A 27,070-nucleotide genomic window follows, 5' to 3' on the forward strand; every position below is an offset into this window, starting at 1 on the left:
TTCCCAGACCTATAAATTCTTGTTCCTGTTTGGTTTATTAATGCTGTTTTTCTAGAGGGGTAAACATTTTTCGCTGCAGCCTTACTGTGAAGAAAAATAGCCCCAAACCACGACCTAATGCAATAAAATGTCAGGACAAAAAGAATGACATTCTGCTAAATTCCAGTAAACCATCCTGTTATATCCAACAATTTGCCAAATCCGCAAGACAAGGTCGAAAATTTCACAGTATTCCACCAACTTTCTGACCAGTGGGAACGCTGCAAACCACCACAAAGGAAATCTTCTTGGCTGCCTCTGGGATGAAATCCCATCAGGGATGACAGTAATGCCGGGCCGAGGGGCGGGGAGGAGGGGGCTGTCGTGAAAACATTTGAGAAGTCCTGACATTTAGAATCGGTCCAAAAAGGGAGAATTAGGTCTGGTGGTGGTGGTTTGTGATGCTACTGCAGCCAAACCCCAATGGCCACACAAAGAGACAGACACACACAATAACCAGATGTGCACATCCAGGCCACACATACACAAGACTGTGGTAAATCCAATGCCTGAGGGAAAATAGCTGGTGTTAAACACTGAGGAGGGGGGGGCTCACTTAAAGCGAGTGAGAGGAGAAAATGGGAAAATAAAGGTTTGGGTTTCAGGGAAATGCCACCACAGATTGGGAGCATTCACAGCTGAAAGTGTTAGATACCAAAGTAATAATGTAATACTGTGTTAGATAAATGGGTCATTATTTTCACTATGAAATGTTAGATATGTTGTGTTTTTGTAAAATTGTAAGATGCAAAACAATCCTGCATTCATCGATTTAAAGTCAGGTGACAGTGAACAGGTGAAAGGTCAGAAAACCGAACTTTCCACAGATTTCTATTCAAAGTTTTTCTATTAGATTCACTAAGAATAATCAAAGGTTATCTGCATTCTGCTAAGTAATGTTTTTTTAACGTGATAAAATGTGGAATTAAAGAGTGAATTTTCTTCAGGCTTTTAAATTTATGATGAAAAATAAATCTCGAGAAGAAGAATTACCATTCAGGACATGATTTGTTGAAGTCTAAAGCTTTGAAATCCTTACACCCGGATTTATGATGTGCTGGAGACGTTTACAGACTCGCTGTTGTAGCTGGACTGGAAGTTGTTGAGCTGCAGTTGGTCATAATCAAAGGCTTTACAGGTTTCTGCTCATCTGGTTTATATATGGCATCAAACTACAAGTCGTCCGTGCCAGCACGCACGTGTGCGTTTGTGCGTGTACTTCCATATCTGTGTGTTTATAGGATTCTTTTTTTGTGCAGAAGTGCTAATCAGTGTGTGTAATTATGTGTGTGTGTACACGAAATGACTAAGTGTTCTACAGGTATTAGTCGCTGTGCATGATTAAATATGAATGAGCCGTTTTTGTGTGTGTGTATTCCCGTCCAGTTTGGACACAGCTGTGTTGTGGCGATGGGCGTCATAGCTGCTTGGAACAGGAAGTCTGTCGGCCAGAACAACAATGACTTTAACCATGACCCGCTCCACCCTTCGCCTTATCCTGACGTGTGTGTGTTTGAGATAGAGGAGAGCAGAAAAGGAAAAAACAGGGAAAGTCCGCCCATTCATCGCCTACACACACGCACGCATGCACAGAGATGTATATAAAAACGTTATAGGTTGTGTGCGCTTGCATTTCTGTCTGCTCTCCCTCCTTTTTCTTTCTTTTCTTTCTGCCTCTACTTCAGCCGCCCTGCTCGCTCTCTTTCTCGCCAGCTCTGAGTAGCTGAATCTACTAAACCAGAGCTCTGGAAAATGTCCCACATACTTGTCATTCTTCTCTACCTCAGCCAGCAATGCAGCAAAAAATAAGAATTAAAAATGCACCCAAGCTCTCCGACTGATCTTACTTAGCTTTACTGCCATACTCAACCTTTCTCCTCACGTCATGTCATCATTCATCTTTCTACCTCCTCTCATCTTCCTCTCGTTCTCCCCGCCATAGCCGCCTCCTCCTCCCGTCTCCCATACTTCCCCTTCTTCCTACTCAAACTCTCCATCTGGACTGCAAACCCACACTGGCTTTCTCACTTCAGCCGCAGTTCAGCGTGGACAGGCGATATAAAACACTGGGATGAAGGCGGATCTGAGTAAAGCTGGAGAAGGTTGTGAGGTGTTGATACAGGAGGCTAAATAAAGCTCCGTTTGCAGTATCTCAACAGTTTAAAGAGCTGGTGAAATGCTTAGAAATTTAGCAGCCAATTCCCAGATTTAAGTATTTGGCCTGTGCCTCAAAGGTTAACAGTTTGATAAGTGAATCTTTCAAAGAGGATAAATAAATAAAAGAAACTTGCCAAACATTAAATATTCACAAGTGAATAAGCAACAGAATCAAAGCTAAAAATACAAGATTTATAATTTATATATTAGAAATGTGACACCCAAAGACTCGCACTGTATCTGCTTCAACACAACCACCGAGTGGGAGCGGTGTGGTCACGTTCTGATTCAAACGAAAGCAGCTGACATCACTTTTTTCCTCCAAGGGAGCCACACCCAGTTAAAGAAAGCTCTCATGTAAAACAACTGTTCAAATTATTTGTCTGTATGTGCACCCCCACTGCTCGCAGCTGGAGTCTGATTGAAAAAACATGCTTTCAGGCCCTCAAGGAAACATCCATCATGAGATCACAGGCAGATACTGTCACTTAGTGATTAGTAGATTAATGAAATCATGATTTTAATGACTCCCAATGACTATGAAAATGAGAAAATAGAAAAAAATGCTTATGTGCTCAATCTGTCTTGTGTCATTAATCCCTTTCAGCCCTTTCCCCCCCTAAAAGCCCAAACTCACTCACCGTGGAGATGATGAGGGAAAGAGAGCCTTTGTTCAACAATAGTAACCTAGAGGTTAGCAAAAGCTTTAACATGGTTTCCAAAGGAGAATCCATGTGGGAAAAGGATTATTAATGATCGCCTGCTTGCCAGCACCTGTTGATTTTTCTGCATAAAAACATTCCCTACTCTGGGCATGCCTCCTGACCAAAACACCACAAAACAAAAACCCACAACTTTAACACATCCACTGGTTTAACTGGGCTGAAATTTATGTCGTTGCTGAAGTGAGCAGTCAAGCTATGATCTCAGTTCTGACCAAGAATAATGGCGAGCACAGTGAACATGTGACTGTGGCGCTGATGTTTAACAACACGGATGCAGAAAGAACTCGCGATCCCAGCAGGAATATTCTCACTGGATCTCGAACTGGAATTTCGCATCACGGTAGCTGCACGGCGCATCGATCGTACACGCGGCTCAGATTTGGAGCTGTGCGATGGCATATCTCCAGAACATCAATTTCAGATCGCAGACATGCTGGCTGTTAACACACAGAGACGCAGCAGCTTTCCTTTAACTGTTACCATTACGGTTACAAACATGCACAAAAGAAAATAAAAAGAAAAGAAAAAGGAAATTAATAACACACAGCACTTTTATCTAAAAAGATCTGGGCTCTGCAGGATGTTGCTCAGCTTTTCCGACTTGTTATCGAGGCTTTAAAGTTGCTCTCTGAACTGCGTCCTCTCCTTTCATCTGCCTTTCCCTTCATAACTGATTTCTGTTACTATGAAACTTTGTGAGTGCTGGTGGTCAAATCACAAACATCTTCTTTAAGAGCGTCTGTGAAGCTACAACTGCTTGAAACTTGAGAGAAGGTGAGATGAACCTGCTGTGCGATGAAGAAGCGTACACGAGCAATAAAGAGAAAACCAACAGGAGAAAATGAGCACACACTGAACTGGTCCTGACAGCACTGCCCAGACTTGCTTTTCTTTCACCCCCATCCTTCCTCCTCCTCCTCCTCTCTCGCCCTTTCCCCTTCTCTTCCTGCCTCAGCTCTCGTCTCTCCTTCTCTTCCTGTCTTCCAGCCCTTATCCTTCCTCACTTGCTCCTTTCTCTCCTTTCTAATGGAACAAGAAAAGAGGAGAAAGGAGGAAGGGGAAGAAATCTGTTTCCCCACTAAACCACAAAGTGAAAATGGTATTGTCGGTGAGGTTTTCCTTTAATCCACGGTCTAAATAAATCTGACACAGGGATGAAGGGAGCTAATAGGTTCATAAATCCCATTTGAAACCAGCCAACCTACCTGTATTTGAACACCAACAAACAGATACAAATCTCATGCAAATGTGGACTGCATTCAAAACACACTGTCCCAAAACCTCGCCCCACTCCTTTTCTTCCCCTGTACTATCCAACCAGCAGTTTTTTTCAGGGGGGGAGGGGATTTTTAAACATTTACTTCATTCACAGGATTAATCATCTTCTGCATATTTGTGGGCTTTTTTTGTGCTAAATCACTCCCTGAGAGACAAAGAAATGGAGGAATTCTGAATTATTTCCATCTTTTTTCCCCCTCTCTGGTGTTTCTCTTGAAAAATCTCCCTGGATTTTAGTGCTCTGTGTTTTTAAGAGTTTGTCTTCTCGTTGATATCACAGAAAGAAAGAGAGAGAGAGGTGGGAGTGACACAGCGTGAGGCAAAGGGGGAGGAAAAATATGTAAAAATCACTAAAAACACTGCAAACATTTGATGTACTATTGATGTATTTTAAACACAACTACCTTCAGTTCTAGTGGGAGATCAATGTCTCCCTGCTTTTGCTTTAATGCTCCACATCCCCCCTCCCTCTCTTCTCCGTCTTTTGCAGGTTTATCCCAGAGGCGGATGTTCACAACCGGAATTATCACATCAATTGAAACACAAATGTATGAGCTGCAGACCTTAAGCCACCTGGCTCGATCTACCCCTGCTCGTCTGTCTCTCTGCTTTTACACCTGCCTCTTCAGCCCGTTTGTTTCCACCGTTTCATCTTGTACTTGTTCTGATTTCAGCAACAGCTGAAAGCTACAGCAAATCTTTTTAAGACCCATTTATTAACGCCACACCGAACCTTTCAGAAGTCATTTCAAAAGAAATATTAAGGCGTTAAGCTGACAAAAGATGTCTTTCCTTCTAGCGGAACATAATTTATATGCATTGTGTAAAAACGTGCAGGATATAAAAAAATATAATAATAATTCTAAAATGTTACAAATGTTTCAGATTGTGTTTTGACTGATCTGTACGGACTGAGAGAAGTTTGTCGCAGCAAAGGGAAAAACCTCTTATGACTACAAACCAGCAAACTTTAGAACTGAAGAACGAAACCCAGCAAGCGCTACAACCTGCAGTTCCTCCAATGGCCACTGGAGGCCGACTCAAAAACAGACTTAACGCTTATGGTTATGCACTGGTTAAAGACTTCATTTTTGGCCTCTAAAGCCAGTTTCCATTTCACAGCAACTATATGGTGGATGTCTGGATTTTTATTTTAATTTTATCTTTTTAAAAGCTTTCTAGTCTAAATTTTATTAAGGCTTGAATTGAGGGCTGCACTGTATTTGTAATATTTGTGTTTTTTGGAGCATTTTTAATGCATTTACCTCCCAAATAATGTGTCCTGTTGTGTGTTTACTAGTGCTAACAAAAAACTCAAGCACAGACACGTAGCTGCGTCTGTGCAAAACGAGTTATAGTTTATTGGTGCAGCTTGCTCATAAAGCTTGGTCATAAACAAGTTGCTGTTAGCCTGGGTCAACACGTTCTTGCCACGTCTAAATACATTTTTATCCCAGGCCAGAATAAATATTTAGGCCCTCCTCAGATTTTTGCACTACATCTTGAAACAGTCTTCAGCGTGCAACAACAACAACAAGCGATGGCACTGTTGGGAGGGATGATCTGGATCTTGTTCCGTTTCAACATCAAAAGCACCACAACTAAATAAAAGGAAAACGATTCAGAGCATCAGATTTTATAGGAGCCAACAGAGACGAGTAGCTACACTCCTGAGGGAAGAGATCAACCCTAATCTCAGTGTCATTCACAGCATTATACAAGGTTGGATGCGGTCATCCGTGACGCTGTAAAACATCACAGAGCTGAGTCATTTTCACATATTTATTGACTCTTAAAAGGTCTCCTGTTGTTCTCAGTAATCACCCCCCACCCAACCTTTTTGTTCACAAATTCCATTCTGCTCATGAAGCTTAACTTGAGGCTTCAACATGAGAGTCTATCAACCATTGAGCGATGTCATTCATCCATCTTTTACATCCACTCCGTAGCGACTACCTCTGATGTGAGCCTTTAATCATTTAAGACCCTTTTAAGAACTTCAAACCTGTGTCTGCAGAGAGCACCCAAAGACAACAAAATGTTAACCATGAAACAAACTCTTTCAGAACTGTCACTCAGTGCATAAGCTGCCATCGTTCAGCCTGTCTGTACTGTATGTTCCCTCGCTCCAGTTCATCAAACAGCATGCAAAGCTTGTCCATCTGTCTGTCTGTCTGTTTGCGGACACGCATACACACACTGTGCTTTAAAATGAGCTCCATGCTAATCCAAAGACCTTCTGCTTGTGTCTGCCTGCCAGCGTGGCTCTCTTATCTTTGTACTAAGGCCTCGTGTACCACTAAAAGGTGCTTCCCTGTGAAAACAAAAGCTTCCTCCACCCTACCTCCCCTGTCGCCTGTGTTTTTGTGCCTGCTCCTTTGTCTTAATAAACTCTGTCAGTTCATCTGATGGTATCTGTCCTCCCCATGGTTGTCACATCATCCCTTTTCAATTAATTTCTATCAGCAACTTAACATGAAAATTGCCTGGTGTTTGTTTAAGTGTACGCACTGGTTTTAAACGGGAGCAGAATATTGAAGTGGGAGGGAAGAAATAAAGAAAGAAGAACAAAGAGCACGAAAAAAAAAAAGACGTGAAAAAGACGAGTTTAACGAAGAGGAAAAAAGTAAAAAGCTGAAGCAGAGGTGGACGCACCGAGAGGCAAACAAGACAAAGACATCAGAGGTCAAAAACAAGCAACAAAGTCCAGCCCACAGTTTGAGTGTTAGACCTGACACATCCTTATCTGATATCTAAGTTTATACTCCCCGGACAACTTCACACACTGTTTGTGCAACCATGCTGGCAGAGGCAGGTCCCACTCACAGAAAGCCGCAGTATTTACCTCTCACCTCTTTATCTCAGCGACAAAAGCATCCAAGCATGCACCCAAGCATGCAACAGTCAGTTGAGAAGAGGAAGTGTGAGTCTGAATACAAAACACACAAGCATGCCTTGAAAAGAACCTCTTTGGTCACCTTTAAGGAACATGAACAGACCCCTAGAGTCAAATTTCCCGATTGCTGTCCATTAGTCATTACTGTGAAACAATAAACAGCACAGTGTTTCCGTGGCAGCGGGGTGTTACTAATATGCATACTGAGGTTCAGGATCAGTGCAGTGATCTTTAAATTATTTTCTCAGAAAAAAAACCCTGCTAAAGTAAATTCTAGTCATCTCCTTCATGAATGAAAGTTTTAATTGGAGCTCTTTGTATATCTAAGTTGCAGACCTGCAAAAGGTCTCATACAGATTTAACAGCCTTCAAATTCTACACTACATAAATATTTAAAAGGTAAGTATAGTCAGGATGCTGGCTTGACGAGTGGCAATCCTAGTTTTGCCATTTTTTGTCTTAAAAACATCATCCAGAGCCTTTTCTTTCCTCCTCTGCAACAGGCCTGGTGTCATTTCAGGTCACCTGGAGCTCAGCGCTCTGTCCTGCTGTAATTCTCCTGTTTTACATCTGAGGAGGGAGCAAACATGACATCTGATTGCATTAAACTGAGGCCAGAGCAGCTGTAACTGCAGAGAGAACAAACAAACGAGGACTGATAACACAGAAATCAGTTACACACCCAACCACACACTCACCAATACACGGCGTAATGTACTCTTAAACCCACACAGGGTACAATAATTCGGCCGTTACCCAAGAGCAGCCAACGTTTACCTGGATAAAAAAAATATAATGTAATAAAACACGACCAGGAGCCTGCGTCGTCAGCGTGGCAGCAGGTGCATCAGCGACCACTCAAACCGCACATTGCTCATACATAATGTACGCGATGAGAAGTAATTACCTTTTTTGCCTTACGTTAAACCGCTAGGGTCATCGTGTTAGAAAAACTCCCCAAAACAAGACGAAATTTTTGTTTTATAAGCAATACACTCACACACAGACATTACAAACGGCTCGCCTCTCTTCATGTATGCAAACATCTCAAAGGAGATATGATAGATTTGCTAATATCTTTAATCTCTGAAACCAGCTTTACCCTGTTCGAGCAGCTACGGTTCATTATCAGAACTGCAGCACATTTTAAAAACACGTGAGGAGCAAAAATAAATAAATAAATTCTGAGTCAAGAAGCAAATCTAAGCCAGACGCTGACACCTAGAAAGCAGGACAAGCTGTCAAACGTGCCATCACGATGACATAAACCCATATAAATACACACCTCCGAGATAGAAGACCCGACGCAGACAAAACAAGTCGAATACTGAATGCAGATAAAGATGAGCGCGCTACAGTCACCGACAGGCCTCTGCTGCGAGTTTCAAGTCAGGCTAATTTTGCTGCATTTATAAAAAATTCATATCGGTAACTTGCCTGTGCTCCAACTCTGATCACAAACTCAGAAATCAAATCAATCCAAACAGAAAAGTCACCCAAAGGTCTCACTTGGTATACAAACACAGCCTCATAAAACACCTCAAGCACCTTTCTCACAAATAATTCAAACAACGGGGAAAACTTTGGCCTGTGTTACTCGGGAACACACACATACACAGACACACACACAGACACACACAGCTGGGATACGAGCAGCTGCCCTGACTCTGTATGGAAAACAGGCGTTCGGTACTCTATATACAGACAGCATAAACACAACAGCAGCACGGCCTCGGGGGAAGATGTTTTCAACTCTGCATTCGCGATCAGCTCTGCAAGTAACCTGCAGGCCTTGACCATCTCGCAAATAAAAAGGTGATCAATCAAATGCATGCGAGTGCGGATCCCAACCCAAACACACACATATTATAGGTATAAACAGAGTAGCCCTGAGGCTAGTTTCCCATGAGCAGCACAACCCCCGCCCCGCTTAGCATCATATTGCAATAATTTAAAGCCCTACTACTGAAACACAACTAGCTAATTATGGCGTCTACATAACTTCTCCACCACTCCCTCCCTCCACATACATTTTCCATGCCATGTCTACATCAGTTATTCTCAACACTCGGCTACCTGACCCAATTCTTTTTCCACGCTGTGCCTCTGTGTGCTCACATGTCCACATCTAATGGATCATTGCTAAAAACACATTTTTGATCTTCTGCTGGCAAACTTTTTTTATTAGGGTAAATTTTGATACCAGTAAACCAGGAGTTTAATTTAATGCTTTCTCTTTGTCGGCATGGCATTTATAGACACTGGTCTGTTCCAAATCAACCTGTTTTAGTGCATTTACGCAATCCCAGATATCTAAATGGCACAATTAAACGACACAGCAGCACAATGTGTTATTGTAAATGGGTCATCTCCGAGCACAATGCGAGTTTATGTACTCTAGATTTACCCTGGGTCAACTCAGAGTATGAGTCCAAAACACTCAAAAAGAAAAAAAAAAAATCAAACACCTTGATGGTCAAACTTTCAAAATAAAAGCATACCTCTGACTGTGTATCAGGGTTGAAACACGGTAATGCAGTTGAGTCATTCTCTGATTCAGAACCACGTTCTATTTCTACACGGGGGTCTGCGGGTGAAGCTGTGGGGCGCTCGTCTTCCTGGGGCGCACAGGCTTGAGCTCGGTTCGTCTCCGTCTGTGCAAATAGACTCTGTAGCAGACCTGGCTCAAGTTGGTCCCAGGCCAGGTCTCTGCTCGTGAGGGGAGGAACGTCAAGAGCGGAGCCATCTGACTCCCAGTCACTGTCACCTGTCATAGAGCCCAGGACAAACTCCACCCCGTCCATCCCGGACTGGGTACCCTCAGAGTACGAGTCCAAGTCTTGCTCCTGAGTATCCTCACAGGCTGAGCCAACATCTGAAGGGCCGGGCTGGGGGCGTTCAGGTGCTGCCATGTAAACAAAGCTGTCAGGCGAAAGAAAGGATCCCTCTTCCTCCTCGGGGTCTTGGCAGCAGGGTGGTTTGGGGATAGGACTGGGAGGAATTGAGTCTTCAATTGGAGAAGGGGGATAATCACTGGGGTACTGGGAAGGCGCAGACACAGCCAGGTAAACAAAACTATCTGATATTACAAAAGCTTCAGAGTCTTTAGAATCCAAACATGCTCCACAAGAGTCTGTGTTAGAAGGTGATTGAGGTGAAGAGGCAGGTGGTGCTGAGTGTGTATGCTCAGAGTCTGATCTGGGGGTGCTAGCAGTCATTTTGGGTGTGGCTTCTGGATCTGGGGCTAGTTCAGATGTGTCCAGTACTGAAGCTACATCTGTGGGAACATTTAAGTTTTCAGTGTCTGAGCCAAAAGATGTCCCCTCTGGGTCAAATATTATTGCCACAGAAGGCTTAAAGTCTGAGGGGACAGGAGCTTCATGACAGGAAGTTTGAACGTCAACATCCTGTATACATTCATCGTCGATTTCTTTTTCAGCCATGTGCGGAGGCTCAAGGGAGTGATCCATGAGAACTCCCTCGCTACTGTCCAAACTCGGCTCAGATTGGTCATACACATCCCACTCTGTTTCTAACTCCTCTTCCTCTTTCAATTTCCCTTCATCGTGCTCAATCTCTTCCTCCACATGTTCCACCTCCTCAGCATAAGGGTTGAGAGGGCTTTGAGATGGAGAGGAGGCTCTCTCTTTGTAATCCTCTCCGTCATGCTCTGATGACGCCCCGCTGTCCAGGTCTGTCTCAGTCTGTGCAGCTTTGTCTTGTTCACAGTCTGTCTGAGTGAGGTTACTGGTACCAGTTCTGTCTGGCTGGGATAAACGGCCCCCGCTGGAGTCTGTATCCAGCTGCTGACCAAGTGCAGAGTCTGTTGGGTAACTCATCTCCTCTTCCTCTACCTTACTCTCCTCATTATAGTCAATGTCACAATCTTCATCTATGAAACCATGTTCTTTTTTGTGGTCTTGTGCTTTAATCAAGTCAAAGTTTATAATTTCTTCATTGTGCTCAGAGTGAATTACGTTCGAGTCTCGTGTGGTTTTATCTAAACCAGGATCAAGACCATCAGGCTCTGTAAAATTAAATGCATCTATAGGAAGAGTTCCTTCAAAATCTACACAGCCAGTCTTTGCTTCCACCTCTCTATCCTCTTCCTCCGAATAAGGAAGCGTGTATGGGTCGAGAGGCTCAGGGTCCACACTCATCTCCACTCCCTCCTCTCCTTCATCCTCTTGACATTGCCTCTCCAGCTCTAAAAAGAGGTCATCTGACTCTGCTCCCGAGCTGGGACAAGGTGAAGCACTGGGGACCCCAGGACCCCCAAATCCAGTAGGGGGAGTCAGCACAGGCCAATGTCCAGAAGAGCCCGTTAAATCCCATCCCTCTGATTCCAGTGTTTCCCTGTGCCATGCCTGTTCAATGATCTCCCTATTCTCTAATTTAAGAACTGCCTCCCACTCCCTTTCCTCTCGCTCAGCTCTCTCCTCCTCTGCTTTATCCCTTTCTTTTTTCCAGGCCTCCTCCTCCTCCTCAAGTATTCTTCTAACATTTCTCCGCTCCTCTTCTTCGAGCTCCTGAAGAATCCTGTGCTCATCCTCCTCAAATTTGAGTTCAGATGCTGTGCGTTCTCTGAGATCGCCACCATGAGTACCCCATCCAAGCAGTCCCTCGTCACATCCCTCCTGACTGATACAGGGAGAGAGAGGCAGACCTCCATATATTAGCCCCTCTTCTTCCTTCAGGAAGGGAGATGGGGGGTCTAGAAGATAAAGTGACTCTTCATCTGTGTTATTATCCTCCCCAAGCAAGGGGGGTAAAGGAGGGAGTACAGGGAAGTTGTGTCTCAGGCCAACTTGAGTCCTTTTCCCTGTTGTTATGCTGCGGGGCCAGGTGCGGGCCTTGGTAGGGGGGCAGAAGACTGGTTTTGGTGGGATGAGAGGGGCATTGTCTCCCTGGTCCTGGTCCAAAAGAGGAGAATCCCTCTCTGAATCTGAAGTCTTGACCAACTCAAAATGCTCCTCTGGGATCTGTCTAACTCCAGCTTTAGAAGAGCTAGCAGTCCGTCTGTGCTCCTCTCGTTTTCGGTCTACCTGTCGAGACACACTGGGGCTGTGCTGTGGTGTATTTCCAGAAACCTGCAGTGCTCGAGTCTGACTAAGAGCAGGTAGCTGTTCTTTTGAAGGAGATGGCATTGCGTGGGCCTCCCTCTGTTGCTTCTGAAAAGCAGGATGAACCTGCTTTTGCCTGCTGAGAGGATGTTGAAGAGGAGGCAAAGGGCTGAGTGTGGGTGTCAGCGACGGTGAGGTGGGGACAGGAGGAGTGTGGGGCGCAGACGATAATGGAGAGGGTGTGTAAGGTGGCAAGGAAGGCATGGAGGACGTAGGGGTAGATGGAGGGAGGTGAGAAGGAACAGGTTGTAGAGGAGAGATGGGAATCCCTGCCCCAGACAGACGTTTCTCTGCCCCCTCAGCAGATGACATCTCAAGTCTTTCTGCAAACTCAGGATAACTCGGGGGCATAAAGGCTTTCCAAGATCGCCGGTTTGGATTGTCTTTCTTATCGCTTCCCTGATGACGTCTCTTAGCCACTGCAGCCACCCCACCAACTGCTGATGAGGATGGAGCAATAGGCAAGCCTGAACCTACGATACTAACAGGAGGTGACATAATCTGAGCATCACCAGTTAGCTTTAAGGCATCAAAGATCACCCTCTCATCCAGTTTCCTCACACCTCCGGCATTGTCTGCACTCCTGGAGACGAAAACACCACCTAAATCAGCTGCAATAGTGCCATTGCTGGATAGCGTGCTTCCCTCTCCTCTCACCTCCCCACCTGAACCCAACGTACTCCTGGAAGGTTGACACAGTTTGGTCCCTTGGTCAATCTGCTCATTGATGCGCATGGTATCATAAATTGATCGCTGGGGGACGTAACAGTCCTCTATGTACGCCTCGTCCTCATCACCTTTTCCAAGGCAGCGAGGGTTCTGCCTCAGACAGTCTGGACGGCTCAGGGGCTTCCCCATTGTGCTGAGAGTTAAGATGCAGGTATGGCACAACACTTAAAGAAATTAACCGAGAAAAAAGGTAAATTAAAAAGGAATCTTTGTGGGAAAAGATGTCCTGTTCCTTTAATTGTCCCTGGTGTAATGATCCACAGAAATAGACAGTCCATGTGGCTGCAATCCTTCACGTTTCACATTTGGAAAAACAAAAAGAAAATTAAATTTTCCATCCACAGCGTCATGTCGACTGCAGTCTTATGTTCTTTCTATGTCACTTCAACAGCTGAGCACTTCCTGTGTCTTTCTGAGATGCTGTGTGGCATCAGCGGGGGAGTGAGAGAGACAGCCCGCCCCCTCGGCACCATATTAATCAGCAGCTCTGTTTATTTCAAAGACTGTTAGGAATGAAAAAACGGTAGAGGGATGAGCACGGGGAGGAAGGGAAAGAAACGGTCGTCATTTCCCCCTCTGAGTAGTCCAAGGTGAGGCAAGCACCATGCAGATAACATCCCTTTGTTTTGCTGTCTGAAAGGCAAAGCAATCCCCTCTCCTTCATATTCAAGTATAGGCACAACAACTCATTCCTCGACTCCGGTTCGACTCCCCTGCAAGCTTCTAGCCTCCTTCCTTCCTTCCTTCCTTCCTTTCTGGCCTCCTCTTTTCTCTGTGGCACAACAGGAAAAGGCTGAGAGCTTGGACAACTTCAGCAGCCTCTGAGAGGCAGGCATGGAAGTGTAAAAGTCTCCTTTTAAGGTGAGAAAACCCACTCTCAGTTATATAAAAGAAAGGCTGCGTGGGGTGCAAGGAACAGCAAAGTACTAACTCCGAGAACACGTTTCACTATTATCTTCTTATTTTCAAAAATATTTCTTGCAGGGAAAATACAGATGAAATCCAGGAAAGAAGAGAAAAAGTTTGTATCTTTTAAAGGATTTTTAAGGCAAAAAAAAAAAAAAATGGTGCAGAAGAAAATGCATGAAAATAGAAATTCCTTTACCAAGTCAATGCCACTTTGTGGTCCAGTCACTGTTCAGGCAGTCTTTTTCTGTCCTCCACTTTCATCACAAAGAGTCAGTGTTTATGCCTGCAGGAAAAACCCTGAATTTTTTCCAAAACGTCTCATCAGTATGATTATCAGTCATTCAGTCTTTAGTGAAAGAAAATCCACTCCGTAATCCATACAACTATCCCGTATTTAATGAAAATGTATCCCGAACAAAGAGAAATCAGAAGAAATCCTCATCCATGCTTCAACTCCTTTCTTTTATCCTGCTGTCTTTCTCTCTTATCCTCGGATCATCTGCAGCTCCAGGGGAGAGCTGGTACCGTGGATCGAAAGCAGGCATGCTCCTGGAGGGGTGAGGCTGGAGTGAAAGAGGGCATCTGGGGGTAGAGAGGAGAAAGGAGGGGGGCTGGGGGTTGGATCCTGGACCAGCCAGGCAAGCAGGAAGACAGGCGAGAAGGGCAGAGCGGTGAGTCGTGGGACTGTATCCAGAGGGCAAAGTCCCAGACAGCCCTCCCAGCTCCAGTCCGAGCTCTGCTTTGCAGGCAGGGTCTTCCCCCTCTCTACCAGCAGACAATCCCAGGATACGCTCCCTTCCCTTTCGCTCTCTCTCCGCAGCCTTCTTTCTCCTGTCTCGACTCCGTGGTGAGAATGAAACAAAGTGCCACGCAGTTCCTCCTCTCTGCCTTTGAAACGTGTGGGCTCCGCAAGCTTTCCTCTCCCTTTCCTTTCTCTCACAGCCTCTGTTCTCAGGCCACTACAGAGCTGAAATGGTTTGCAGCTGCTAAAAAAATCTCCCTCTTTTCCTCTCACTCTCGCTCTCTTGCTGCTCCCCCGCCTCACCTCACCCTCGCTCTCTCTCTCGCTGGCTGCCTCCCTCTCTACTCTCGCTGTTTGTGTTTGAATTCAGCTCCGTTTGTTCTGTTTCCTGCACTGGTTTTAAAACACAGGAAGTGCTCCAATCATGCTGGTTTCCTCTCCCTCAAAGAAAAAAAAACAAAACCACACATGCGACAAGAGGCAGAGAGAGAGGGAGAGAAAGAGAGAGAGAGAGGTGTTAGGGAGTTAAGTAGCGAGAGAAAAGGAGGCAGTGTGCTAAGAGGGAGCGTGGAGCCAGAGAGGGCTGTGCAGAAGAGGATTACCAAATAAAATTAGCAGATTAGATAAAGGGATGCTATTAAAACCGTTTTAAAATAAATAAAGGGGAGAAAAAGTATGAATTTAAAAAAAAAAAAACAACTATATGATAACCCAGCTGAGAGTTTGCTTCATGCAGGCACTATAATACAGTATCTCACTAACACTGTCTGGCTGCCACTGTAGCCAGATTTGGTACTGTGGGAGAGAGAAAAAAGAGAGAGAAGGGGGCTAGCGATGTGAGCAGGCTACATTCACGGCTGCATTCATCACAGCTTTGTAATCCACTCTTAATTCTCCGAAGGGTAAACCTCCTCCCTCCTCCTATGAGGACAAAAACACTGTCCACACAGAGGGAAATGATACAGAGTCAAAAAAAAAGAAAGAGAGGAGGGAGGAATGGAGGTAGGGAGAGGAGGGGGTGGGACTGTTAGCCGACGGCAGAGAATGAGGCTTATCAGCAATGAGCCGTCGCTCTCTTTTTTCTCTAAAGCAATAGTCCAGGCTGAAGGCAGACGAGGAAGTCCAGCCTGTTTTTATTCACTCCATTACTGCCCCTGTTGTCAAAGAGTTTTCCCACGTTTCAGTTGAGTCACAAGTTCTCTCGGTGTCCAGTCCAAGTGATGGTAGCAAGAAAAAAAAGAGGGAAAAGAGCTGCTCGTGTAAAAAATAAATATGGAGAAGACACAGACACACAAAAGTCTGTGATATTCACAGGCTCCACTTGTGCATTCCCCGTCTGCGCCTTCACTGAAACCCAACACGGCAGAGGAGTGTGTGTGTGTGTGTGTGTGTGTGTGTGTGTGTGTGTGTGTGAGTGTGTGTGAGAGAGAGTGTGAGAGTGTGTCAGAGGGAGACACCAAGGGGCCAAGAGGAAAAGGGGCTGTGCACAAAAAAAAACAGGAGAGGAGGAGGGAGCTTCTTCAGGTGGCCGCAATAAACCACCGAGCAGCAACCCACTCAGTCAGAAGGGGGATACCAGCTAACATGGCAACATGCCAAAGGTAGAGAACTTTAAGCCACTTTGTTTTTCTTCTCCTCATCCAAAGTTACAGGCTGCTCAGTGCCAGTTGTGGTGGTTCTCGTCCTCCTCCTCCTCATTCTCCGGTTCGTCTTCCTTTTTCAACACAACTGTTTGTTTAAAGCAGCCTGGCAGCTGATCTGAATCGAGGAAAGCCTACTTTCTTTCTCTCTAGCTTACTCCACTGCCTTGCAACGCCTCACAGCTCCCTCATTCTCAACTGTTGCACAGATCAACCCGTGGCTTGCATGTCAAATATGCTAAATACTCCACTCTTTCTTTTTAACTGCCCTCCCTCCAAATACCCACCCCCTCTCTGTCAGTTGCCCTGCAGCTGTCATTGCCGCGTCCAAGGCAAACGTCTTCATAGAAACAAAAGGGGTTTGTCACAGAGTTCGCTACACACACCCACACGCGCGCACATGCATGCAGAGCTCGCAAAATCTCGCGTGACCCACGGCTAACTGACAATCCCCTCTACACAGACCACAACAAGGTTTAAAGCCAAGCATTCGCAGATGTGGGCCAGCTACCAGGAGAGGAGGAAGGACAGGCACTGAGGGGAAAAATAAAAACAAAAAAATGAAGAGTGGAGGAGCCAAAAAGGACGATGAGGGGCTGATAATTAGATTAGGCTAGTTTAATTTATTCATTTAAATTAACCCTACCCCCTCTTTACCTCATTGACTACTGACAGGCCGCATTGTCTGTGCCTCCACCCGTGCCCCCCTGGATTGGCTAAAGATTAAATTTGATTAGTCAAGTCCTCTGCGGATCCACTTGCGCCGCCCTGCTTTACTATGATTTCCACTCATTCCTCAGTCGTCTCAGCTAGTTTAACAGTGACACAGTTGATGGGACGAGCAGTAGCGAGGCTGTTTAGAGGCGGAGAGGAGTAAAAGAGCGTAAGGATTAGGGCTTTAATTTTCCCCGGGGCCGATCCTGTGGTGCAAACTTTACAGAGGTGCAGTGTGCACTAAATGGCCTGCTTTTCGAGTTAAAGGCTCACACTGCCTTTGTCTGCACCTAGAGGCTTGAAACCACTTAGTGTGGCTAAGTGACATTAACACAAACACAGGTGGAGGGCATAAAGTATGTATTATTGACTTTTCTGGGTCGTTTATTTGCTCTTGGGGGAACACCTGTCGACAGGAAAATATACTTTTTTCCCCCTCTCCCTCCTCCTCCACGAGCCAAAGTAAATCTATAATCCGTCTCTTCAAACCGCTGCCATCTAATGTCATTTTCCTCGTCAACATCTTGCTTTTCAATCTCCCTCCCCCTCTGTAGTAACCTGGTAGTAGGAAAAAAAAAAGTAACTGCCATCTCCATCACCCTCCCTTTTTCCAACTCTCAGGGGTAGTTTTATATTAACTAGCAGAGCGTTTCACCTGCCTGTGTGCATGTGAAAGCATTTATTGTTCTCAAGCTTCCTCAGTCTGAGAGAGAGAGACACAAAGAGGACAAGGACCCACATACAAAAACACCACGAACACCTCCGAGTAAAAACAGGCACGCACATCCACCATCGCGCACAACATGTTCAATAAACGCACCTGCCAATCACATAAACACACCAATGATGGTCATAATGGTAGTTTGAAACTACTACACACAAAGCCGATTTGCTTTGTGTGTGTTGCAGGTAGGCAGCTGCTTGTGTGCATTTCAATTTAACGGTAAATTAGCCTGCATGTGAACACACACACATGCATAAACACAACAAACACACACACACACACACACTCTTTTAGGAAAACAAGAACTTCACACTCTCCCCAGCCAAACCCTGCAGTGTGTTTTCATTCAGCTGGCAGCCAGCAGTCTATGTTACAGATGGAGTTTAACGTCCATGTGAGATTAATGCAGGAAGGACTTTCCACATTATAAACACTTTGGAGGTCAGCTCTCTGAGGTGGATTACACCATTTGATCAGTTTTAGTGTGTAAAAATAGGCTGATCCTCCGTTTTCAGTGACCTCATGTTTCTCTCTCTCACCCACACACAGCACCTGTGAGGCAGCCTGCCGAGGAGTCAAATCCAGAGGTCATCCCCCTTTTTCTTTCTGGCATGCCTCCTCTGCTGTTTTTATTCGAGCCTCTTCCTCCTCCCACACATCCACGTTCACACACCTGACTCGCACTCACTGGGATCTTACACCACCCTCCTGGCCCAAAAATCTCTCATTCAGTGTGTTTGCTCTCAGCCATGGCATTTATTTATTGTTTATTATATGCCATCATAAGGCGGATGACAGTCGCAATAAGCACAAGGTAAACAACCACCATTACAAGTTTTACGGTTGACTACATCACGAAACAGCAAGAATTATACTTGATACTTGTTAGGGTTCACTGTGCTAATGTTATGCTAACATGGCTGTTTTGCTAGCAATCATGTAGCGCATCATTATATACCAGCTAGCCCAACTTCAGTAACCCCACAAACGTCACTGCTGTTTACTTTTCTGTCTTCATTTATGTTGGAAGTGATAGCAGAGCTGTACGTTTGAATTTTTCAGAAATCTCAGTCAGAACATGCTATATCACGTTTAGGTGGAAACTAGCGAGCTAACTTCCTGCTAACTTCTAACTCCGCTGAATTTAATAAATTCTGTTTTCATGGATGCCTGGATGTTAAACTTAATTGTTACACCTGGTAAAGCAGCAATGCTGATCATTTTATTAAAGATGAAAGAATTTAGACAGTTTTTAACTCTCAGTCATGCCGCAGTGTTTGTTTGACTTTGGGACCTGAAGCGGACGGAGTTTTGGACCCAGATTACTCCGCGAGGCTCCTGACTACGGTAGCTGTAATGCTCCGACAATCCATCAAGCAGTGCGGCTTCATAGCTTACCAAAGTTGTGCTATGGATATGACGCCGTGTACCACATAAAATTGGTTCGAGGTCAGTAAGCACAATCAGAATTCATACATACACAGGGTAGATTTTTGAGAAAATTAAAGGATTTTAAGTGCGCCTTATAGTGCAGAAAATACGGTACAGTTAACCCAAGGTTCAGAAATGATACAGCTTTTATTCTTTTTATTCAGCATAAAACAGTGAAAGGTAACAAAGAAAACAAATGCTTAACTTGTGAATTTAGAAGCTTTTCTGTGTCCCTGAGAATGTCTTTGTTGTACTAGTCGCTAAATGAGACCATAGAGTTTGTGCGTTTTGCTTTTGCTCCACTTCAAAAATCATCAAAGCTGCATCAGTTTGTAAAGATCGCATTGCTGGAAAAAGCTGGTAAGCACCAATAACTTTTTCCACGCCACACACAGATCTTATTTACTGTGATAACACAAAAATGAAAGCTTTTTGTCTAGGAAGCCAGCATGGCACCAACTTCTGGGTTTGCCTAGAAAAACAAGTAAAAGCTGCACAGATCTGCTGTGTTTCACATCAAAACTCAAAATCTGACTCAAAACGACAGTTTGTTTCTTTTATTTTTGGCAGCGCTGCTGTAACGCATGAAGAAAATGGTTTGCTGGTATGAGCAAGACCTTTTGTAAAAAAAAAAAAAGACAAGTTGTTTGAAAGGCTGTATACGTTGGTCTGAAATGTGTCTATAAAGTTTAGCAAATATTATATTACACTGTTAGCTTTAATGCCTCGATATTTGGTGCAGAGGTCATAAGAATAAATGTTACACTAATTCTTTTCTAAACATTTTTAAGTGTCAAGGAAGTCTATCTTGGCTTGACCTACAGCATTATTCAGTTTTATTATGTTTATTTTATTATGCCCAGTATTTGGAGAGAGAAGAATGATATCGAGTTCCATCTTATCAGGTCCTGTTGGACAAGTTTTGTGAAAATATTTATGTCAGTATTGTCGAATTTCTCTGAACTGAGAGAAAGAGCGAGGAAAAAAGCGAGAGCGAGAAGACCGGGCTGAGCTGTGGCATACCTTTCTAATTCACAACAGCTGAAACAATATAGGACCTGAGAGGAGGGAGGCCAAGACACACACACACACGTATATATGCGTTAACTCACACCATCCCGGACATATTTTGATCACAGACAAAACAGTTGCTCACTTCTCAGTCGTTTTCAGATGTGTACTGAAGTGAAACATCTGTGTAAATGTGTGTGTTATAAAAAGGTCCAGCCGAAAGACTCAGGTTTTAGGATAAGATAAATTATATTACTTTGATCTAATCGGCCTCTCAGAGGGACAAAAAGAAAATGCAGCAGTAAAAATAAGAGTCATGACCTCAGACACACACTGAATCTGTCTTTGGCTTACACACGGACTCACACACTCGCATTAGACACGAATATGCAGACAGAAAGAGATCAGAGAGACAGAAAGTAGTCCAGGAAAATTCAGAGAGCCAGTAAACAGAGTTGCCGTCCAGATGATGTATGACTTGGATTAGGCGGGGAGTCATGGGAGGGTTACTGGGTTCTGACACACTGAACTCTTCTGACAGCACACAAACTTTTCAGTTCCATTAGACAAGCCGAACTTCAAAAATATAAGGCTGGGAGCATCGGCTGGATTCACTCTTTCAGTATCATATGTTTTCTATTTGTCAGATTAAGTGCAATTAATCACCTAAACGGTTTTTACTGAATCCACTGAAGGTGACTTCACTGCTCCTGCTTTTGATCAGGACTTGTTTTGATGTTTCAGGGGTTTTTTTTAGCTTTAACATTAATAATAAGTTTTTATATTACACCTTTACATTTGTACGCTGACTCTGTGTATTTGTGAGTGTATTAGTAATGTTACCACTGTTCTTGTAGTGCAAGAGAATCTTGCTTTTCTCTCAAGAGTCATGGTTAGCTGGTTAAATTACAAAGAAATTACACAATCATAAATATGTGAAAGTCAAAAAAATCTTCCCAAGAAGTTTTATCTAGGAATGTATGACTAACTGGAAAACAGCACAACATTTGGGGCGCTGAAAGGTTCAATATCTGCATCCACCTTACTGCTGCTTACCGAAGGATAAAGGACTAAATGCGCAAACAACCTTATAGGTGAAAATAGGCCATGTTCCAGCTTCACAGCGGGCCAAATGACGACCAGTGAGCTACTGGCCCAGTTTGGCTCGACTTCTACACCCATCATTAAATAGCTGCTGACACAGTCGGTGCGGGGAAGGACAGTGAGTCACAGGCTTGCAGATTCTTGGAGGACTGAAAACTAGCGCATGGCGAGGTGGAGAGGAGAGACGAAGGAGGCTGACACAGCGGAGAGGAGGAAAAAGGTGCGAGGGAGGAGGATATGGAAGGGGTGAAGACAGAGGAGGTGCGCAGGCATGATTTAGAACTGGGATTTTCACAAAAACGTGTGCACACAAGGACACACAGATGCCTGCTGTGCCGATGTCACCCAGACTAACCAGCCCTTCCCAGGAATGTCCATCTGCAGTTATGGGTTTAGAGCCTCCTAACGCCCCTCTGCTAAATCACCAGTGCGAATATGTGTGCGCGCCTTCTCATCCCACCCAGAGACTATGTCAGCTGCTTAGGGACGAGGGGAGCCAGGGGCATGCAGAGAGATGTTGAAGCCACACCCTGATGTGCGTGTGTGCGTACTTGTGTGTGAGGGTGGGGTGAGCAGACAGCTGAGATTCCGGTTGCAACCCGAAAAAGACTGGAATTAGAAGCATCCTCTGATGCGCAGTGCATACACACCTCTCATCAGGCCACAGAGCAACCCTAAATACAAACACAGATTCCACGGTAGCGCATATGTGAAAACAGGATGGCCAAGTATAAACATGTACATGATAAATGGCAAAACTCTTGCTGGGAACAGAGAGCCAGGCAGGCAGCAGCACTGCCGGCTCATTACATCGTACATGTTCTCCTAAAGGCATATTATTAAATCAGTGCCAATGCAACAAGGGTTTGAGAACGAACACATAGACCAGACTGAAACGTTTTATGATTTACTGGAACCTTTTGAATAGACTTGGACAAAGAGCAAACATTTATGCACCCACTGATAAATGAACTGCATTAACTTTTGTTAGCCTGCCTTTTTTCATCTGGCACGATAATCAGATCAAAGTCCAATAATGTGTTTCATGAGAAAACTAATGTCTCGTTCTGATTAGCTATTTTAAGAATACTGAGACAGTAAAAATGGTAAACATCAGTATGTTAGTACACTGATGTTACTTTTTAGCTCTGCTTACCCGAACAAAGCTGCTACTGGCTTCTTGATTTGAGAGATATAAACAAGCTTTCGGGGTTAAAAATGAGCAAAACAAAGTAGTAAAGCTGCAGTTCTTCTAGTGGCCACTTGAGGCCGACTCATTAAAATGCATAGTCTCATTATTAAAAAAAGATTTGGTCTTTAAAGCTACTTTTTTCCATCATGACAACTCTGCATGGGATTTCTTAACACTCACCTGCCTAAATATTATTAAGACTTCCTCATTAGGGGCGTGTCTGCTTTCTCTGTTAACTCCGTTACTAAACTCAACCTCTCAGCCCAATTTATGGTTTTAATGAACTGAACAGTCTGTTCAAGAAGTGTGCGCCCTGGTTATAGTTAAATACTAGTTTAATTTAGATGTTACTTAGCACTAATTAACAGGCGTATGTGCATGTGTGCCCATACAGTCTAGTGATGGAGCTTGATAACCTAGCTCACACATTAGCACTTCTTGGTTTGAAATAACAACACAGTGAAGGTCAAAATGCTAAAATCGAGATTCAAAATGAGGCTTCACAAACCCGTGGGTGACATCGAGGTGGCGGTTTCTTGGATTTTCAACCCCTGCCAAAAAACTTTTACATTAAACATCACATTTTTCAGTCAGTGACATCTGCTCACTTTCAGTTTCTCACAGCCAAACTTTTAGATGTTTATCTAAGAACAAAATGATGTTTCCGAGGCTCGGAGTGTCTTGAATAAATCGCAGTGTAACAGGAATGCTAATAAAGAGACAAAGAGCAGAAGGAGACTGCTCTCTCGCACCCTCATTGACTCAGTAAGCCTCTGTGAGATCACCATTGGGAACTTTAAACAATAATCTGACAACATCACCACCCACTCCCATGACCCCATCATCCCACGGCTAGCCTCCACCCATACCCACACACACACACACACACCTCATCTTGAGCCCACTGGTCTTTTTAAGCATTGGCATGACATCATCTCTCTGGATTGGAAAAGGGGTCTGTTGGGGGAGGGGAAGGGGGCTGAAGAGAGGGGAGAGGGGTGGCCCGGTCTGTTTTAGAGCCAGACAGACATGTTTAGGTTTGAAATGAGCCGGGCTGGATCGGTTACAGAGAGAGTGAAACAGAGAGAGAGGTGGAGGGGAAAAAAACAAAACCAGGAGGGCTGGTTCACGAAAGTGGACGAAAGACATTTTCTCATCTCAACACTATTAGAGGACACAGGACAAGAAATCAAGTCAAAACGGGGTCAGACAGAAGACCAGAGCAACGTAAACCGTCTACCACATAATTCCTCATCTTTCCCTGTGTATCTGTAATCCTGCCCGATAGTTTGTCTTTTTCTCGATTCTTCACAATACCCCCCCTGCTATCCTCTCTTCGGTGCCCTCCTATAAATACCCCCCCCTGCCCCCAGATAGAGTGACAGACCATTTCTCCATGCTCTACATACCCTGCAGACAGTAGCTATTATACATTCTGCCCGTGATATTTTTGCAGTCTGTCTGCACCTCGGCTCACAGTTCACAGCTTTAATAGAGGAAAGGTCTTCATCACTGAAAAACAACACAAACTATTTACCTCTTAAATAACACATACAGACACGCGATGGAATATTTGACTTATATTTTGATTGCGTCTGTTTCACTACAGCTGAAATGCTGCAATTTCACACTGTAGCAAATAGAGTAGACCATTTATCAGGTCTACAGCCATGCTCGTGGCTTTTTAAGGCGGTATGGGCATTTTATTGTCGTGTGTCAAGTTATGTAGCTGTATGTATGTTTCTTTATTTGATCGCAGATTGAGCTTGAGCGATGCTGCAGCTTTGCTTCATCATCTGAGAACAATGAAATCTGTATAGACATTATAGGGAAGATAGCGAGGGCCAGATTTACTAAACAGGGAAAAATAGCGTGTGAGCGTAATCCACAAATAAATTGAACATTAGATAATACCTTCACTGTATTTAATTAAAAAACATTTTTTCTTGTCACCATGCGTATGATGCGTGCTTGTGTAAACTCATTTAAGGGCTAAAATCTTATTAAGCGATTTCTTTTCTGCATCAAAATGAAAATATGCTGGAAAAGCTGCTTATTATTAATATGAAACATGCTTTATTTGATAAAAAATAATATCAGTTGCCTCTTTAAACCTTGTAAACACTGAAATATTGCTTTGACCTAATTACTCCCAGTCATATGGCGCATTAGTACACCTGCAGATCTGCTCGCTAACATGATTAATTCAAGTGCAAAATATTTGACGGAGCTTCAGACTCTTTGATGTGGCTCCGTTTTTCAAGTGTAGCCTATTTATCTGGATCTCTCCTCTCATCCTTCCCTTCTTCTTTCAGCAGCTCTTTATCTCCTCTATTTGTTTGTTCTCTGCTACACATTCCCTCGGCTCGCTCTCATTAAGAGCCCGGTGAGGGGGAAGAAGAGAGAAAAACCCAGAAACGCACACAAAGAAAGGTTAGTAGGCCAAGAAGGAGGCGCACCGGAAATTAAGACGTTTCAATATATCCGAATAATCAAATTAGGATGGAAGAAAACAAGAAAGGTGCAGCGGTTTAAAAAGTTGAAGTGAGGATGAAGAGAAACAGGAACAAAGAGTCACATGGAATGAGTAAAAACTCTTCTTTGATCCACCCACGCATCTCGACAACAGCGGAGATGATCGCTCTCAAGGGGACGAGGACGACTCAGACTAAATTTGTCGTGTGCAAAAAAATGATTAGCGCCCGTATTATGAGAGTCATCGATCATCCTGAAAAAGCAGGACCTTCCTGAAGCGCCGCAAGCTGCAGATGGCAGAAAATGCACTGACTGTGCATGGGACTCCTTGCTTTCTACTCCTGAGCTCTCACATAGTTGTCTAAAGTGGACAGGATATTACATCATGTCAAGAAAATGTACTCGTTAACGAGAGAAGTCAGACTGAAAGACTAGCCTAGGCCTGTGAACCGAACACTGGAGGTGCCAGGAGTTTCTCCCAGCGGGATTTTTTTCTTTAAATGCAGAACGAGCTGTAAACAGTTATGTCTTAGTGACAACTTACAGTATTACAGTACATACAGGATTAAGGATTTCATTATTTAGGTTAATACCTCACTGTAAACATGCGGTGTGTAAACAGTCAGATCCTAAATTTGGATCCACTGGCTCAGAATTATCACATTTCTTACTCCAGTATTTATTTTCCTGCAGTTCAGTCTTCTGCCACAATAAGTCAGCTGTCGATTGAAGTTGTGAAGCAACTTGAAAAGAATGTGCTGTGTTTGTGTCGTTGTAAATCCAGAAACTTTGGGTTATGGGCTGTTAACAGGACAAAATAAACTTCTTACAGAGGTCACGTCTTCAGGAGTCCTTCCAGTAATTTTACAGGCAATTTAATTTCTACTCAGCAAATGTGTCATTTGCTTTATTTTTCTTTTCTAATCTTTCAGCTCCAGCCTCTTAGTAATTGTTAAACCCGTAAACTGTAAATTTGCAACACAGGATTCAAAATATTTGATCAAATCTTGGTTTGATTGAAGTCTGAAGCTGGGTGGTTCTGTGGTGGCTAGCAGCCTCTCAGTATCTAATGTTGTATGTTATAAGCTTAAAACCGCACTCTCTGTGTAGTGCAAGCTGTATTTATATGGTTTAGAAAGTTTATGTAACGCCCAGACTACCACCGAAGACTCACGCTGGGAAACGTGTCCTCAAACGCCTCAAACCCTCGAGGTAAAAAGGAGCAGCACAAACAAAGACAGTACAGCCATTCCTTGTGTTTACAGAACCCGAGCTCGTCTCAACCACAAGAAAAGGAAAAAATAGACTCGTTTTGCCTCGGCATCAAATTTAGATCATTTTCCATCACCACAGTGACGAGGCTAACGAGGTAAAAACGCTAGCTGGGCGGGGCTTGAACATCACGAGGAGGGAGGGGCGTCATAAGTATTTGAGGGAGGGCGAGTGCGTTCACGTATTGGCTGGAAATGTTGACAGAACCACAACTATCCTTAAAAGAACAGGAGCTGCGTGATTCAGCAGCGTGTCAGGCGTTTCAAAGAGACATGTGACTCAGCTAATCACCGTGTACGAGTCCTGATGCACAACAGGAGTCCCCCCCCCCCCCCCCCACACACACACACACACAACCACACACACACACACCCCCACCCATGTACCTCATGGTCTCTAGAGAGATGAGCAAGAGGAAGAGCACAGATACAGACCCCCTCAGAGACACATATTGAATGTCACTATTCATAACTCACTCACACACATGCAGCTCTAAATCAAAGCTCATGTTACGCTGAAGAGTCGCTGTGTATCAGTGCAATTTCATTTCAATGGCATCATGAGAAGGGAGACACACAAACACGAACAACCCGTTCACCCGGAGCTATTTTAGATTCTTGCATGTCGTCGACGAGCAGACACAATACCCGCCTGAGCCGATGATAAACTCTTGTCTTCTCAGAATCATACATATACTGTAGTCATAACAACGAACAGTGGAAATCACACAATCGAGCTGAATGTAACAAAGAAAAAAGAAGATTTGGTACAAACTACTGCAAATCTGATTCCTTGTTGAAAAACCTCAAAACATTCAGTGACAACGAATTCAGTGGCTGCAAACTCGCTGCTTTCACAGTCACACACACACAGACTGCACACATCCACGTTAATAACCAGTGAGTCCTA

General features: G+C 44.1%; 1 protein-coding gene and 2 long non-coding RNA genes across 29 annotated transcripts in view; 1 reads left to right on the plus strand and 2 right to left on the minus strand.

Annotated features, from left to right (window-relative positions):
* Window positions 1-27,070, minus strand: part of macf1a (microtubule actin crosslinking factor 1a) — a 229,375-nt gene that overhangs the window by 31,720 nt on the left and 170,585 nt on the right. The gene's annotated exons all lie outside the window — the stretch shown is intronic.
* LOC120726885 lies at window positions 554-18,726 on the plus strand. Its single transcript, XR_005694393.1, has 4 exons — window positions 554-567; window positions 8,030-8,036; window positions 14,579-14,583; window positions 18,566-18,726. It is a non-coding gene; the product is annotated as an uncharacterized LOC120726885 (long non-coding RNA).
* Window positions 21,727-27,065, minus strand: LOC120726887. The gene is made up of 2 exons (XR_005694395.1): window positions 26,502-27,065; window positions 21,727-23,303 (listed from the first exon to the last, which is right to left on the minus strand). It is a non-coding gene; the product is annotated as an uncharacterized LOC120726887 (long non-coding RNA).

Source organism: Simochromis diagramma, unplaced genomic scaffold (assembly GCF_900408965.1).
Source record: "Simochromis diagramma unplaced genomic scaffold, fSimDia1.1 OVJJ01000753.1, whole genome shotgun sequence".
Lineage (NCBI taxonomy): Eukaryota > Metazoa > Chordata > Actinopteri > Cichliformes > Cichlidae > Simochromis > Simochromis diagramma.